Source organism: Lissotriton vulgaris, chromosome 10 (assembly GCF_964263255.1).
Source record: "Lissotriton vulgaris chromosome 10, aLisVul1.2, whole genome shotgun sequence".
Taxonomy (NCBI): Eukaryota; Metazoa; Chordata; class Amphibia; order Caudata; family Salamandridae; genus Lissotriton; species Lissotriton vulgaris.
In genome coordinates, this window is record NC_141698.1 from 713,870,014 (window position 1) to 713,887,434 (window position 17,421).

At 46.9% G+C, this 17,421-nt stretch overlaps 1 protein-coding gene across 1 annotated transcript in view; it reads left to right on the forward strand.

Moving 5' to 3' along the window:
- Window positions 1-9,986: 9,986 nt before the first annotated feature.
- Window positions 9,987-17,421, forward strand: part of EPC1 (enhancer of polycomb 1) — a 1,373,110-nt gene continuing 1,365,675 nt past the window's right edge. Inside the window, exon 1 of the mRNA XM_086941549.1 lies at window positions 9,987-10,338. The gene's annotated coding sequence lies outside the window, so the exon portion shown is untranslated. The remainder of the gene's footprint in view (window positions 10,339-17,421) is intronic.

Below are 17,421 nucleotides of genomic sequence, written 5' to 3' on the forward strand. Positions count from 1 at the left end.
ACAGTACATAAGACCAGTTCGTGGATATACATACATTGCTATAATGAAATCATAAATAAGTCCAGAAAAAAACATATGCGGATTTTCTATGCGGTAAAGTTCAATAAGAATAACTCAATCAGAAATGAGAGGCAGAGTCTGTGGCATCTGAGTTTATAAGGGTTTTATTCCGTCAAACGGAATTGGTTCGAACCAGGCATCATGTTCCATCACCACGAAGGTTCAGGAAGAGATAGACAATGCTTTATTAACAGAATACAATATATATAGTAAATGCATATAATGGTGATGGATACAGAAGGCGTAACAGCTGAGAGGAAAGAGATAAGAACACATGTACGTAACAGAAGGCGTGCACAAAGGCGTACACGGAGGTGTGTGCTAGAAACGTCACATGAAAGTGTCACAGGTGGGTGGATCCATAGAGGAATCCTGCAGTGTCAGCAGAAATATATGGCAGAGATGCGCGCGCAGGCAACATGACGTGTGACTGACGTGGAACTGGAGGGTGAAGGGGACTTGACATTTAGCACTATACGTGGAGACAGAAGTCTGGCGTGTCAGAACAACCTAAACCCAAATCATATCTGATATCTTGTGTTTGAGGAACTGTATTATCTAGAAGGAAAGGTCTCTCGGGCAGAGGCTATTCTATACTGACTGCTAGTGCGTGCATATGTGTCTACGTGTCTACATGAGATGCGAGGGGCCATGGGCCTACCATGGTAACGGGAGCAATGAATTACTTGCACGGAGACAATAAGGCCGGGCCCTTTGCTCTGCAGCTGGGGAGATGTTTTCCTAAATCACTAGACAAGAATGTATTTTCGAGGAGCGGAGCAGATAACTTGAAGGCTGAATTGTCTTGGCAGGCAAGCAGGCCGAGCCGGGCACCGCTCGCCGTACAGGGAGTAGGGCAAGGGTCATGGATGCAGATCCAGGCTGCAGCTTTCAGAGACAGAAGACAGGAAGGCAGAAAGGGCTCGATGGCAGGAAACAGGGCCTAGCTCGCCAGAGCAAAGAAAACGTGAAAGTGCACCATGTAAAGACGGTGGCACGGCATACTTAGGAACTGAATTTTCGACCCATTCATGGCGGATTTGAAAGAGGACATGTTAACGTTGGACGCAAATGTATTTGCGTCTTCATAGCGGGTTGTGGAGGGAACATACATGTACTTGAAGCATGTACATGGAGCCGTTGGGGTCTACGTTAGGGGACACAATTGACCATAAAAATTCATATTACCTCAAGTGGCCGGACAACGCGGTGAGCAGCAAAGAGCAGAAGGGCCCCACGCAGATCTCGTGGATGCTGGGGGGCTGGACTTCGGTGCTTGAGCTGCTCAGGGTTAGGGCTTCTCAAACCCCAAAGCACTCACTCGAGGATCCCTCAGCGGTCGTGCTGGATAAGTGTAGTGCAGTTCTGAAGATGGCCGGTCCCTCGAGGTCTCGTCACACCCACGAATCTCAGCTGGGCTGATGATGCAGGTAGAGGTCAGAGGTGCCAGGGAAGCCGGGTCTCGTCGTGCTGGTTCTGTCTGGTTCCGGAGGAAGGACGTGCAGCAAACCACAGGTTACTTAGTTGGTGCCCGCTGATGCAGGGTGACTACTCCTTAGTCACAAGGGAGAAATCTTGAGAAGAAGTCTTGAGTTCCTTTCGTAGAAAGAATTTTCAGGATTCAAAGATGACCTAATTTGGAAGGGTCCCCGCTCCCACCTTTATTCTAAAGAAAGGGGCTGGTACGGGACTAGGTCCTGGCCATGGGTGGGACCAGGAAGGGGGGTGGTTACACCCCTCTCCCCTGCCGGACTTTCCCCAGCTCAGGGGCTGGTGTGCCCCTGGAACTGGTTCAAGCCGGCCTATGCATAGTGAGCACCGGGGTGCCACTTGCAGTCACCTTCCTCTAAAGCCCTGCCTACCTAGGATACACAAAACCCTGTCTGGGATGGTGCTAGCACCGCCCCTGACAGGAAACCCTTTGTCCAAGCTCTCCTCGCTGGAAGGACTCCCAGCAGCAGGAGGTCAGACTTGTGTCTGTGGTGGCAGCATCCATTTTGTGACGCTGAGGCTTGAGTTAACTTTAACCGGGGTTCACAGTTACATACATGTTGTGTCCCTCTAGAAGGGTGGAATGCTAACCCCGTCGCCAGAATTGGCGAGGGGTTAGTATTCCAATTCGTATGACACCTTACTCGACATGTTTTGATAAAGCGATACCAGAGTTGGCAAATAACCGCGAGGATTATAAGGCACTTAAGAGTATATGGTACGCGTTATCATGGAACAGCTATTAGGACTTGGTTCCGCAAGCTGCAGACGGGCTCAGCTCATGCCAGAGCACCATCTCACATAATTCCAAGCACTCTGCCTTCAGGATTGTCAAGGCCTGCCATAGGAGTGACTGATAGGAATATATGTGTCCATTTTAGGGTTAGATATAGGTATACTATATCTAAAGCAAAGGGTGATTACACCACCTTGCCCCAGCTGTCGTGCAGCCAGTTGTGTCAGATTTAGATGGCCAGCCAGGGGTGGCATAATACATGCTGCAGCCCCTGGTAGGCACTGGGTACACCTATGCCCTGAGTTACAGGGTCTGATAAGGTGGCCCAGTACCAATTAGATATGTACCTAAGGTACATGGAATCCATTTTACAGAGAGAGCAGTAGGCCTGGGGCCCTGAATAGCAGGGTCCCAGGTCAACTAAGTCGGAAAACCAGCAAAACACCAGGCAAAAAGTTGGGGGCAACCATAGTCAGGTATCCACCCTCCTACCCTCAAGAACTACCGCCCCATCTCGCTCCTCCCGTTTCCAGCCAAAGTCATCGAGAAGACCGTCAACAAGCAGATGGCCGCCTTCCTCGAGACGAACGGATCCCTTGACCCCTCACAGTCCGGCTTCCGAGCCAATCACAGCACCGAGACCGCCCTCATCGCCGCCACCGATGACATCCGAGCCCTGATGGACAATGGAGAAACAGCGGCCCTCATCCTCCTAGACCTCTCCGTGGCATTCGACACGGTCTGCCACCGCACCCTAGTACAGCGCCTCAGCAACATCGGAATCCAGGACAAGGCGCTGGAATGGATCATCTCCTTCCTCGACGGAAGAACACAGAGAGTCCGCCTACCACCGTACAAGTCAGAGGCCTCCGAAGTCATCTGCGGCGTCCCTCAAGGATCATCTCTGAGCCCCACCCTCTTCAACGTCTACATGAGCCCCCTCGCGGCCATCGTACGCAAACACAACCTCAGCATAATCTCCTATGCCGACGACACCCAGCTGATCCTCTCCCTGACCAACGACCCCGCCTCCGCCAGAGCCAACCTGCACGAAGGGATGAAAGAGGTAGCCGAGTGGATGACGACCAGCCGCCTGAAACTGAACTCTGACAAGACGGAGGTCCTCATCCTGGGCTCTTCCCCCTCCGCCTGGGACGACTCCTGGTGGCCTCCCGCCCTGGGCACCGCACCCAAACCGACAGACCATGCACGCAACCTGGGCTTCATCCTGGACTCCTCCCTCTCCATGACCAGGCAAGTCAACAACGTCTCCTCGGCGTGCTTCAACATCCTACGCATGCTACGGAAGATCTTCCGGTGGATCCCCACCGAGACCAGGAAGACCGTCACCCAGGCCCTCGTCACCAGCCGACTGGACTACGGCAACGCCCTCTACGCCGGTACCACCGCCAAGCTCCAGAAGAGACTCCAGCGGATCCAGAACGCCTCAGCCAGACTCATCCTCGACATCCCACGAACCAGCCACATCACCGGACATCTGAGAGACCTTCACTGGCTCCCCGTCAACAAAAGAATCACCTTCTGCCTCCTCACCCACGCACACAAAGCCCTACACGACCAAGGCCCGAGCTACCTCAACAGCCGGATCAACTTCTACGCTCCCAAACGCCACCTCCGATCAGCCAACCACGCCCTCGCCGCCGTCCCCCGCATCCGAAGAGCGACTACAGGAGGAAGGTCCTTCTCCTACCTGGCCGCCAAGACCTGGAACTCCCTCCCGACCGACCTGCGCCTGACCCAAGACCACCTCTCCTTCAGGAAGAAGCTGAAGAACTGGCTGTTCGAGCAGTAGCGGCACCCCCCCCCCCCCCAGCGCCTTGAGACCCTACGGGTATGTAGCGTGCTCTATAAGTGTCACTGATTGATTGATTGATACAGAGAGGATGCCCTGATATGTTATTAATTCTTTTAGGTGATAATGGCCTAGTTATTCTATCTGGTTTAACATTAATAAAAACAAATGAGGTTGGATGTATCAGTTATAAAATATAATTGGGGAGGCACTTTAATCTGAACTGAATTTTTACCCAGGACAACTTTGACTTTGGAGGGGTGCAAAAAGCCACACAGTAATTGATAAACCACGAAGAAAGTCAAATAGGGCAATGAAAGTTTTTTAGGTCTCGTGACCTACAATGCGCGCAAGCGCATTGAGGGAACGAGAATTCAAGTGGCGAAAATCATCGCCAAACCAAGGGCTTTCAGCCCCGCGGTTTTCATGCAGTTCACGTGAATCACGTGATTAAACATGCACGCGCATCGGCAGCATTTCTCCTGCAGGCTCGCAAAAGGCTCTCCTCCCTCCCCACATCAAAGTCATCAATCACCCTCCCACAGGCTTCCTCAGCGCTGCCCCGCCCCCTGCTTCACGGCCAGGCCATCTGTTCCCTGCCAGACCTCTCACACCTCCGTCACAGCATGCCTGTGTACTTCAAAGGCTTATCACTTCACACGGCTGCAGGCCGTGCAACCAGAGCACTTCAGTGGGTGCAGCAGCATTTCTCCTGCGCCAGGCCACATCAAAGGCTCTGTGCCACTTTCACCCACACAGCACCACTTTCAGACACGCAACGCCACTCACACCCATGCAAGCCCACTATCACCCACGCAACACCACACTCACCCACGCAACGCCACTCACCCAAGCAACACCACTCACACACGCAACGCAACTCATCCACGCAACCCCACTCATCCACGCAACCCCACTCATCCACGCAACCCCACTCATCCACGCAACCCCACTCACACATTCAACGCCACTCACCCACGCAACGCCACTCACTCACGCAAAGCCACTCACACCCACGCAGTGCCACTTTCACCCACACAGCACCACTTTCAGACACGCAACGCCACTCACACCCACGCAAGCCCACTATCACCCACGCAATGCCACACTCACCCAAGCAACGCCACTCACCCAACCAACACCACTCACCCACGCAACGCCACTCATCCACGCAATGCCACTCATCCACGCAACGCCACTCACACACGCAACGCAACTCACACACGCAACGCCACTCACACACGCAACGCCACTCACACACGCAATGCCACTGACACACGCAACGCCACTCACACATGCAACGCCACTCACACATGCAACGCCACTCACACACGCAACGCCACTCACACATGCAACGCCACTCACACATGCAACGCCACTCACACCCACGCAGTGCCACTTTTACCCACACAGCACCACTTTCAGACACACAACGCCACTCGCACCCACGCAACGCCACACTCACACGCAACGCCACACTCACACACGCAACGCCACTCACACACGCAACGCCACTCACCCACGCAAGCCCACTATCACCCACGCAATGCCACACTCACCCAAGCAACGCCACTCACCCAAGCAATGCCACTCACCCAAGCAACACCACTCACCCACGCAACGCCACTCACTCACGCAAAGCCACTCACACCCACGCAGTGCCACTTTCACCCACACAGCACCACTTTCAGACACGCAACGCCACTCACACCCACGCAAGCCCACTATCACCCACGCAATGCCACGCTCACCCAAGCAACGCCACTCACCCAAGCAACACCACTCACCCACGCAACGCCACTCATCCACACAACGCCACTCACACACGCAACGCCACTCACACATGCAACGGCACCCACACATGCAACGCCACTCACACATGCAACGCCACTCACACATGCAACGCCACTCACACATGCAACGCCACTGCAACGCCACTCACACACGCAACGCCACTCACACATGCAACGCCACTCACACATGCAACGCCACTCACACATGCAACGCCACTCACACACGCAACGCCACTCAGACACGCAACGCCACTCACACACGCAACGCCACTCACACACGCAACGCCACTCACACATGCAATGCCACTCACACATGCAATGCCACTCACACATGCAACGCCACTCACACCCACACAGTGCCACTTTCACCCATACAGCACTACTTTCAGACACGCAACGCCACTCACACCCACGCAAGCCCACTATCACCCATGCAATGCCACTCACCCAAGCAACACCACTCACACACGCAACGCAACTCATGCACGCAACGCAACTCATGCACGCAACCCCACTCATCCACGCAACCCCACTCATCCACGCAACCCCACTCATCCACGCAACGCCACTCACACGTGCAACGCCACTCACACATGCAACACCACTCACACCCACGCAGTGCCACTTTCACCCACACAGCACCACTTTCAGACACGCAACGCCACTCACACCCACGCAAGCCCACTATCACCCATGCAATGCCACTCACCCATGCAATGCCACTCACCCAAGCAACACCACTCACACACGCAAGGCAACTCATGCACGCAACCCCACTCATCCACGCAACCCCACTCATCCACGCAACCCCACTCATCCACGCAACGCCACTCACACATTCAACGCCACTCACCCACGCAACGCCACTCACTCACTCAAAGCCACTCACACCTACGCAGTGCCACTTTCACCCACACAGCACCACTTTCAGACACACAACGCCACTCACATCCACGCAGGCCCACTATCACCCACGCAATGCCACACTCACCCACGCAACGCCACTCACACACGCAACGCCACTCACACATTCAACGCCACTCACCCATGCAACGCCACTCACACACGCAATGCCACTCACACATGCAACACCATTCACACACGCAACGCCACTCACACACGCAACGCCACTCACACATACAACGCCACTCACACATGCAACGCCACTCACACATGCAACGCCACTCACACATGCAACGCCACTCACACACGCAATGCCACTCACACACGCAACGCCACTCACCCACGCAACAACACACACACGCAACGCCACTCACCCACGCAACGCCACTCACCCACGCAACGCCACTCACACACACAACGCCACTCATCCACGCAACGCCACTCACACACGCAACGCCACTCACACATGCAACGCCACTCACACACGCAACGCCACTCACACACGCAACGCCACTCACACACGCCACGCCACTCACACACGCCACGCCACTCACACATGCAACGCCACTCACACATGCAACGCCACTCACACCCACTCAGTGCCACTCACACCCACGCAGTGCCACTCACACCCACACAGCACCACTTTCAGACACACAACGCCACTCACACCCACGCAACAACACTCACACATGCAACGCCACTCACCCACGCAACGCCACTCACTCAAAGCCACTCACACCCACACAGTGCCACTTTCACCCACACTGTGCACTGCACAATAGGTCTCGCAGTAGGAAAGTTGGAGCTATTGGTTTTGTAAATGACAAAGCCCTTTATGTTTTTAAAATGAAAACAAAAAGAAAAGGCATTGTTATTTGCAATTGTAATAGCTCCAACTTTCCTACTGCGAGACCTATTGGCAATGCCAGTGCTTCTTGTGAAAATATAGGTATTCAAGTTTTAGCTCATGGGCATTTAATGAAAAGTGATGCTTCAAAGTTTCGCTCTGATTGGGTACATTTAACTCAGATGGGGCAAGCCTATTATTTGTTGGAAAAGAGGGAATTGCTTTCCAAATTGTGGAATTAAACACTTTGCTGTTCTACTAAATCTTTTTTAGATTCTTTCAGCTTCAGCAGTACAATGGTGGGGCAGGAAAACTCTTTGGTTTTCCTGGGTGGCGTTTTTTGGGGGGGATGAACTGTCTGGAGCGGTCTTATCCATTCCTCGGGGGAGGACAGAACACAGGGGAGCTGAAGAGGAAGCGATGGGGGTTTGAACAACACTAGAGCAGATAACTTGGGGGTACTTGCTGGGGGAGAGCGTGAGATTGGGGTATGCAAGGCAAGGTGGTGCTTATTGGGGAGTTGAAGGGCAGGAGAACGTTTAGACTTGAATGCATTAATAATTTGAATTCAATTGTATTGTTTGGTATTCTTTCGTTTTATGTTACACACCTGTCTTAAAAAAAAGTGGCCTTTTTTCTAAATAAAGAAATAGTGGTATGTGAATTTTTGTGCGAGGCTGCAGAGACCTCCCTAGAGGAAACCCTGGCACTTACGTGTTCACAAATTAAGCACTGCGGACAATTTTCAAATGTATATCATCCTCTAAAAGAGTATTCAGACATTACTCGTTGACCTGTCACCGTCTTAAATTCCTGACGTCACCCGAATTTTAAAGCAAAAGCTTTACATGTACGCTCCTGCTCTACATTAAAACGGCTCCCACATGGAGAACATTCTTCCAACGAAGCACTCCTTCACGGACGCTATAGCGCTTCGGCGCCTCTTCACGGCCCGGGAGTAAAGCGATATATGCTTTGGCAATTGAATGACCTCGCCCTTGAGTGATTTCGAGACTTTCTAGCTTCTTCGAGGATGACGTGCTCCTTGTCTCGTGGAACACAATAAATGTGCTATTCCCTCGGAGGCCACGCGTTGGCAGCATAAGTTAATAGATGCACTCCTGGTAAAAAACAGTTAGTTTAAAAAATTTCTGAATTAAGTTGTGACTTCAATAACTGAAATGTGTTCTACATTTTCAGTAAAGCATACATCTCAGAATCCGTGATAAATTCTCACCTCTTTAACATGACTGGAAGCCTAAAGGAGTAAGGGTTAGAAAAACGCCGCTATACCCCCCATGGCAGTTCGTGCCGAAAAGTGATTTACAAATATTTTTTTAACGTTTTGCACCGTTAAATAAACTGCAGAGGAGAGGGGTAAACTGGGAGCGAGGCGTTTCTCGGTTTAATCCTGGAAGTACCTGGCAGTATTTGGAATGAGCCAAAGAAAGGTCTGACGTCTACTCTTAAATCCACCCAGACCATCTGCAGTAGTTTGAACTACCGGACAGATAAAAAGTCCAACAGTTTGGGGCATCGTATGGCCCTGCCCACTTATTTGGAAAGCCAACCAGCCAGGAGTGGTGAAAGTCTCCATACATATGTAGATGAGTCCATTCAATTTGCGCATCTTTGCAAATCACCAGTTCCCACTATGGCAATTTCTGCACGTTGATAGCATTTTAAACAACTTATCACATTTGAGGAGCTACATGCATTACTTGACCTTCGATACTCATTTTATTTATGTTTTTTAGGTTCTTGGGCAAAGTGGGAAGGGAGCGTGAGGTGTTCCACATAAACACTCCGTGTTCCAAGCATTTTGTTCAGAGGCCAGTGGGGTTGGATTGGGTCTGTAAACGTTGGTGGGTGGGGGAGGGGTCATTAAAAAGTGAATTTTAAGGGGAAACTGTTCAAGGCGCTTTACTCGTACCCATTGGAAGTAAAGTTTTTGTTGCTCTAGTGTCAGGTTATGGACTTTATCCTTACCGTTTAAAATGTAAACAGAAATAACATCGACCCTTTTATAAGTCAAACATTTTATATTTGGCATGGCTATGGTATATTTATTTTTTAATCTTCAGCCCAATTTCCACCATAAAAGAAGTCTTTTTTTTTTTTTTTTTTGCTTGACGCTTTCGCGTCGATTTAAAACTTCAATTTGAAGTTGGTCGGTGAAAACGTATTGCTGATAATGTTGCCACGCATGCGGTCAAGAGCACTAAACGATACGAGCGAGGCTCTTTACAGCGCTCAAACAAACTCAGACCTTTGCACTGTTAGTGTTTGCATTGTCAAGTGTTAACAAGTATAAAATGGCACACGGCACTTTCGCAGGCTGCAGAAAGGGGGCGAAAAGGGAGATAGTGCAGACACTAAAGACGCTGCCCTTCCATCCAATCAGGAGACGCGTGTTTGCCATTGCAAAGTTGCTAACCCCAAGAGTCGTGTGGCTGGTTGCCTCTGCCTTTAATCTTTGGATATTTCGACGTTTTTTTCCTTCTTTTTTTCTTCTAAGGTTGGCGAATCTTAAACACCGTTTTCTCCATCCACTGACCATTGGACAAAGTATGTTTTTTTATTTCCCAGATGGCATTTTTAAGACGTTCGAACCCCCTGCTTCTGCCCAAGTATACAGCACATCTTCTCGGTATTTTGCCAGTTGCAGATCTCGTTCAAGCCTACTTGAAAGGTAAGTTTGTATGCAATGCATTACGTTATGGTGTGTTATAGCCGAAAAATAAGCCATCGAAAGTGGACTGGATATTATTTCTCCAGTCTATTTTTTTCTCACATATCGACTGTCCGTTCTTTAACAACGCATGTTGTAGATTTTCTTACCGTCTGTATTTTATAGGGTGCTAAGAAAGATTAGCTAACAAAATATTAATGCTCGTCCTTGAAATACTGGTATGTAGGATTGCTTTTTTGTAAAAAAAAAATAGAAATCTCAAAAACGATTGATGCACCTATACTCCCCAGTTTTTTCATCAATGTCAATCAGTGTTAATGTTTGTGAAGAAAAAAACGTTTTAGATCCGTTTCTGCTGGTGGCAGAGTTTTTTTGATGATGTCTGGTAGATTACAGTGTTTGTAACTGTGGGGAACTGCCCTTGGAACAATGAAGGCGTGGATTGACATAACATGGCTTTTATTAAGTTATGGCTTGTACTAAATGGTGTCTTTTTCTGGATCAGTGCGCGTTAAAGCATTGCACACCCGTGTTGTAGTACTCCGGGTGCATTTAGCCAGGGTAGCTTCCTTGCTTTACTGCAGAACTCTGAAAATTGAAAAATAACGGGGCATCTTGTGGTATTTAACAATTGTCTTTTTCGCCTTTTTTTTCTTTGCACACGGTGGGAGGTTTTTCTTTTTTTTGCATTGATCTACGTTGGTGGCGCTGTGGCGCTCCCAAACAATTTAATGTGTCCGTTTCACTAAGATAAAGGGAGGGAAAGAGGTGGGGCTTGATTTAATCTGTTATCCAATTCGTGGTTTTCTCTTTAAGTTGAAGAATCATTTTCGCTGTATTACGCTTTTCTTGGGAAACGCAACAGTTCAGGGTTGTTCAAACCAGCAGATTGATCAGAGGTGTGGTTCCATCTCTTCGAAATGACCTATTGTGACAGAGCTGCAGCTTTGCAGGTGCACATTAGCACATAGATTGGCCCCTTTTTCATTGCCAAAGGGTCACTATCTAAGCTGATACACATATCTTCATATACTATGCTAAAACAAGCATTGAGGTTAGGGGGTTCTTTTTGTGATACCCCATGTTAAACATTTTTATTTGGACATGTTCTACTGTGCACATCATACATTACGACGGGGTTAATTAAACGGTATTGATGCCTGGGAAGACTAATTATTGGAAAAAATGCATTTAAAATTGTAAGCTTCTTGTTGAAAATGTCCAAATCCATTGTTATACTCTTTCGGTATGAAAAGTGTGAATTTATGATACCTGACAGCCACTAATTTTTGTGGCATTCCAACCTGTTGATATTTTAATATAATTTCTCTAGATCCCAGGGAGGGCTATTTCCAATTGTGGGGTATGTACAAGCTTGCCTTTATTGGAATTATCTGGGAAGCCTTAGGATATGAGTTTGATAATAGCCATTTATTTCAAGAATAAGGGCATCCCTTTTTATTGTGCCTGAATGCGTCTCCCAAGTAACACTGAACCCACTTGGCTTTGCTTGTCATACAGTCACAAGATGATATGCTAACCCATTGCTGGCATTACCTGATTTTCCAGGATCCTGAAGAAGATAGTAGTAACTTAAAACTATAATTTCTAAGAAATTTCCTTGCCCTCTAGTGATGCCGGTCAGGCTTCCACCTATGATATGGTATCAAGACAATTTGTATTACTGCCTAGGTAGCCCTAACACCAATTTGTTGACACTTGTGATCTTTCTACAACCCTTTCTGAGCCCCAAGACTCAACACCCACCCCACCCTCAGCAAAAGGATTTAAGATGCTAACAGCATTTCAGCACCCACAACCTACAACCTGCTGTCACTTTTACATTTCCAAGGCTTTCACATGAAGTAGTTAACACTTCAGTATGTCTTAGGATCCACATCTCTCAAAAGGCATTTCCCACACTTTAAGACCCAATAACTTCATCAAGGAATGTATTTATTGAAGCGAACTGAAGATCTACAATGTTTATACTAAAGTAATCCTAGTACACAGCTAAAAGTTTGAAGTAATACAAATGTGTTAATTGAAAATGCATATGAAAGCTACAATCATACTTATTGAATCCCAGTAGTGGACTCAAATGTCCACCATTTCATAGTGCACTTTGATCTATAATGATTTACTGGAAAAAAATTGAAAATGAGCAAAAATGCAGAGGTGGGAGGTCTAGAACAGTTAACTGAGGTGGGAATGTGGCTGTGCAGATATTTTTGCAGCATAGATGTGTCAAAGAAACTCCAAAGTTCATATTTAGGTAAAGCCTGAAAATGTATTTATTATAAAGTGCTTTGAATTGTAAAAAAATAGAACAAAGGGATCTGCAAGCATGGGAGTCAAGCTCCCAGAGGTGAGATGAAGCGTATTATACCTTAATGCAGGCACTTTCTAGAATCAGTCATGTGTTTGAAGAAGTTTGGTAGTATAACAAGCAGGTGTAGTAGTAAGGTTATGAGAATGAAAACAGGTGACAGTCACAATTATCGACAAATAAGCTACGTTTCAATAGTTGCAGTATTGTTTGAAAAATCACATCTTAGGGTCAAAGGGGTGTCCACATCTTTGATTGGAGACGAGTACCTCTGGTTGACAAGTGTTTAGCATTTTCAAGAAAACATGGCTGGTGCTCAAGGCAATTTGCATATAATGCACAATACCTGGAACCAGCAAATACTGGAGGGCAAATGTAGTTGGCACTTCCATAAGGCACAAATTAAATACTTGCGACCGGTTATTCCAAGCTGAAGGTCGACTGAAAGTAAAGCATAGCAAATAGGACGGAGCAGCTGCATAAGGCAAATGATGGGAAACTGAGGAAGCAGAGTTATTGTAAAGAAGATGTTATAGGAATGGTGGGGTTCTCTTGTGTTAAAAACCATTGTGTTAAATGATCCAAACAAATAACTTTTTTTTCTATAAAACATATATAATGAAAATGCTTATAAAAAGCTTTGAAGAGCTGTACCCCCAATCGTATGTCTATTTTTCTGTTGACTGTTGTTTTCCCTTGGTAAACTTGACACTCATGCAAGCCAGCAGCATATTCTCACGTTTTAATGACCTGAGACCCAAAAGCTGTACTTGGACTTGAGGAGGCACCCAAAGTTTATCTTTGAGAGAATGGCTTCTGTCCTCTCCAGCCTGTCTGTGAGATGAGCTCACAGTGGTAGTACCATAATTATAAAAGCAGGGGCGGGCTATGTTAATTTTATCTTGTTGGAGGAAATGGTTACTAGCATCTGCTGTGTAAAATGTTCTTGTCAATCCTCATTCACCAGTGTTTTACCTCTATCACTTGTGGGACGTGCATGAAGAGGGATTGTGGTGTGGGTATACAGTGTTGGTGGAGCATGAGGCTTTTCATTCTGCCTGGTCCAGTAAAAGGTGAAGTCCATTGGACTCCAGGTGTGGCTATCAAAATGGTGGCTGGCTTTGTGCCAGGCTGGACCTGAGACTTTGCACACATTAATTCCCCAGTCCCCTCGCTGAGCCAGGGAGTCTCTATGGGTGGTAGCCCCTTTATTTATTCTTTCGAAGTCGCATCAGTTCCGATTTCAGAGTAAGACCAGTCCCTTCCTTCTTTCTCCCTCAGTCTGCATCTCTTAAGATTTGGCTGACAGCCAGTATATATTCCTAGTGGTCCAGCTCTTAGTGGTCCAAATGGGAGGACCAAGTGTTTTGACCCCTGCATGCACTGATCATACCGTGCCCATGCTCTGTCAGGACCGGACGACTCCTCCCCAAATGTGAAAGATGAAATTGAGTTTAAATTTCAATATTTTCTGATGTGTAAGGTGAAGCTGCACTGAAGTGTTGTTGAGAATATCGAGTTTCAGAGATACCACTTTGCTGGTTGCAGCTTGCCTGGGTCCAGCACTCAAAAGAAAACACTTTGTTTGTAGTCCTGTGTGAGTAGATACTGTTGCCTGTGGAGAAGAGAGTGGACTGAACCTTTTCAGGTAGAGAGTGCCCACTTGCCAATGAGGTCCAGTGACTATCTGCTTGAAAATAAAGGATCTGTTTTGGAACCATACCAGCTCTGGGGATGAAGGTCTCCCACCCTGCCAGTTGCTTTAGTTGTCCACACCATAAATTGCATTTCCTGGGGTTCAGTGGAAACGCTTTCACCTTCTATCGAAAATTGTGAGTCTCCGTCATCCCTTCCTTTCTGTGCTACAGTGAAGACTGTGCGCACCTCCTAGCTGCTTCCAAATCACTTGAGAAATGCCTCAAATTCATCCCTTGGCATGGGTATTCATAGAGGTCACTAGAGGAGTTCTCTTAGTCTTGAACTGAGGGCATCACCTTTCTATCTCAAGTGGCTCCAGCGTTATATGCGTCCGAACCACTAGTCCCTACCCCAGGAAGGAATCGGTCTCAGGCTTAGTCTTTGCTGTTTGTGGTGGCCATGGTTAGTGACCAGGATCTGTGGGCACCCATGACACTGGAATTTGTAGGCAGAGGCTGGCGTTCTCAAACTATAAATTGCTCTGACCACCTAGTGCCTTAACATCAGTATTCTGGTTTAGTTATCTGACCCAGCAGTTAGCACTGACGACTAGCCAGCAGGTTCAGTAGGGCTCCAGTTAAAAGTGCCAAGTCACTGGGCACTGGATATCGCCCCTGCAACTGTGAAAGTTACCGTTTGGAATGACCGAACCTTGGTAGGCACTTCATTTATTTTGGATGGGGTAGTCAATCAGCAATTATTTCGTCTGGAGGGTTTTATGGTAGATTCTGAAACCAGAAGCAGAGCAGAGCAGATAAACGTTTCTCCTTTAAACAATAACCTGAGAAACCTTGCCTCCATAGAAGACGTGTTTCAAGACTGACATTTGAGATACTATTTGTGATTTTTGTGGAAGGAATAATGTAGACTCTGAAGTTCTTACGTTATGAGTGCTCTTATGAATTCATCGCCAGCAAAAAATAGTATTTTTTGGGGGCGGGGGGGGGGGGGGGAGTACATTTTTTAATCCTGAATAAGTTATCAATTGGTAAGTTGGAATTAATTTGTTTTAAATTAATTTTAAACTATTTATTTTGAATTGTTAACAAAGATTCTTCATCCTGCTGATCCTCAGACATATAATCCACACAACAGCATTTAGCCCTCTGTCTAAAACAAAAGTGGCCACCACCTCAGCAGTGACTAAAGTATGTTGAGAAAAATGTTTGCAATACTTTGAGGTGTCTAATGCCACCAAAGATAAATCCAACAAAAACGTCCATAAGGACTCATCCGAACTCCATGCAGACAGTACTCTGCACCATGATTAATGCCAAATACCCTCGGAATGACTTTGGGTTACAATCTGAAAAATTCTAAATGCCACTGCCAGGCAGGCGGCCTGCCTGAAAAAGAGAGCACATGTGCCCTGCTATTCAGTCAACAGTTGCCATCCAGGTTAAATTTAGATTAACTGCCGGACCATCATACACTTACTCAATACAGTTTTGTCCTGCCCTTACACACGATCACCTGCTATACCCCCAAAATACCTCTCTCCTCAGTTAAACCACCAGCCCCAAGTGCAAATAAAGAGTTGAAAAACTCTTGCTATTCAAGACAGACCCTGCAAAATTCACCCTGCATTAGTAGATTTCATAGTCATTATCTTTAAAAAAGACTTGAACATTCCATATTTACCAGTGCAAAAATCTTGCCCTGCTTGATCCAGTTCGGAGAGCTTAAAATGGGTATATATAGCGCATACTGCCACTGATCACAGACTCTTGATGTGTTCTTACACAGCAATACATTTAACTGTACCACAGTTGACCATCTCCAGGCAGTGTGAATTGACACTTGCTCTCTAACTTCCACCCTGTTGCCTCCTTTATCATCGAGTTGAGTGCCCTTTCTTTTGCTCTTTCCTGGAAAGAAGCCAGCCAGTCAGAGAGATGGTAAATAGGCTATGCTTCATGGGAGGAGTGGAGCACCATGGACAAGGAAAATAATTGAAAAAGAAGCTATCAAATAACAGAGACCATAAAGCCAACCCGTGGCAATTTGCAAACTGGAAACCCCTGTGGGTTCATGGTAAGTCTTTTGCAACCATACAGTTTACACTGTCTAGTAGTCTTGACCTAAAAAGTGTAGATTTGAGTTATTTGCTAAATTGGTCATGATTCTCAAATATTTTAAGAGAAGGAGGAAGCAAGTTCCAGTGTTTAGTGGTGAAAGTACGCAGAGGTCTACCCTGTACATCACGTTTTCTCGAAGGTTGGAAGGATCATGTCCACTATTAATGCAGAGCAAAGAAACCAAGTCGGCCTGTATCATTGGCAGTTTTCTTGCTCATAAAGAGACCAGAGCTTGTACTTTCACGGCGATCAAGACCTAAAGATTGGAATAAAATTCAGTGGTGAGGGTGGGAGTCAGTGAAGTTACTGTTTGGAAGGAGTAATATGTGCTGTGCGGCAAGTTTGAAAATTCAAGAAAGAACTGTGTTTTAACTTAATTGCAAATTGGACATCACTTTTTTGCATGTACAGGTAAAGGTTATTGCACTAGACTAGCTCGAGAATTAATCAAAGCATGAAATACGAATTTTCTAAATGGAAAAGAAAGAAAAAGTGTGATTTTCTTCAGCATTTTTATCGTATAAAGCAAATTGCAGCTGTCTTACTGTTAGAGTGAGGCCTTCATCCAGACGAAAGCCAAGATTCTTTAACAATCTTTTTCAGACTGGTGTTGTCGACAGATAGGAGTCAGAGTGTCATAGAATCATCACCTCTGTCTTATTAGTGTTTTTTATGGCATTTCCATCGATCCAGTTGGCTGCTGCTGATACATTTTTGAAGATAATTTAATTATTTTGGTATAAAAATGTATGATTTGAAATCTTTGTAGCAGAAGGAGTGAATAATTGGATGGCCCTTAATCACAGCCTGACCTTCCCCAGTGTTGGCCTGAACAAGTCTATTAAGACAAAGACCTTTTAAGGTATTTTCCATATCAAGCATCACAGTTCCATCCTGAACAATGACTTGTCAGTGGAAAATAAACGAAGGAGCCTTTTCATCTTCTGGATCAGATAAGGAAGCTTTACATCAATTGTT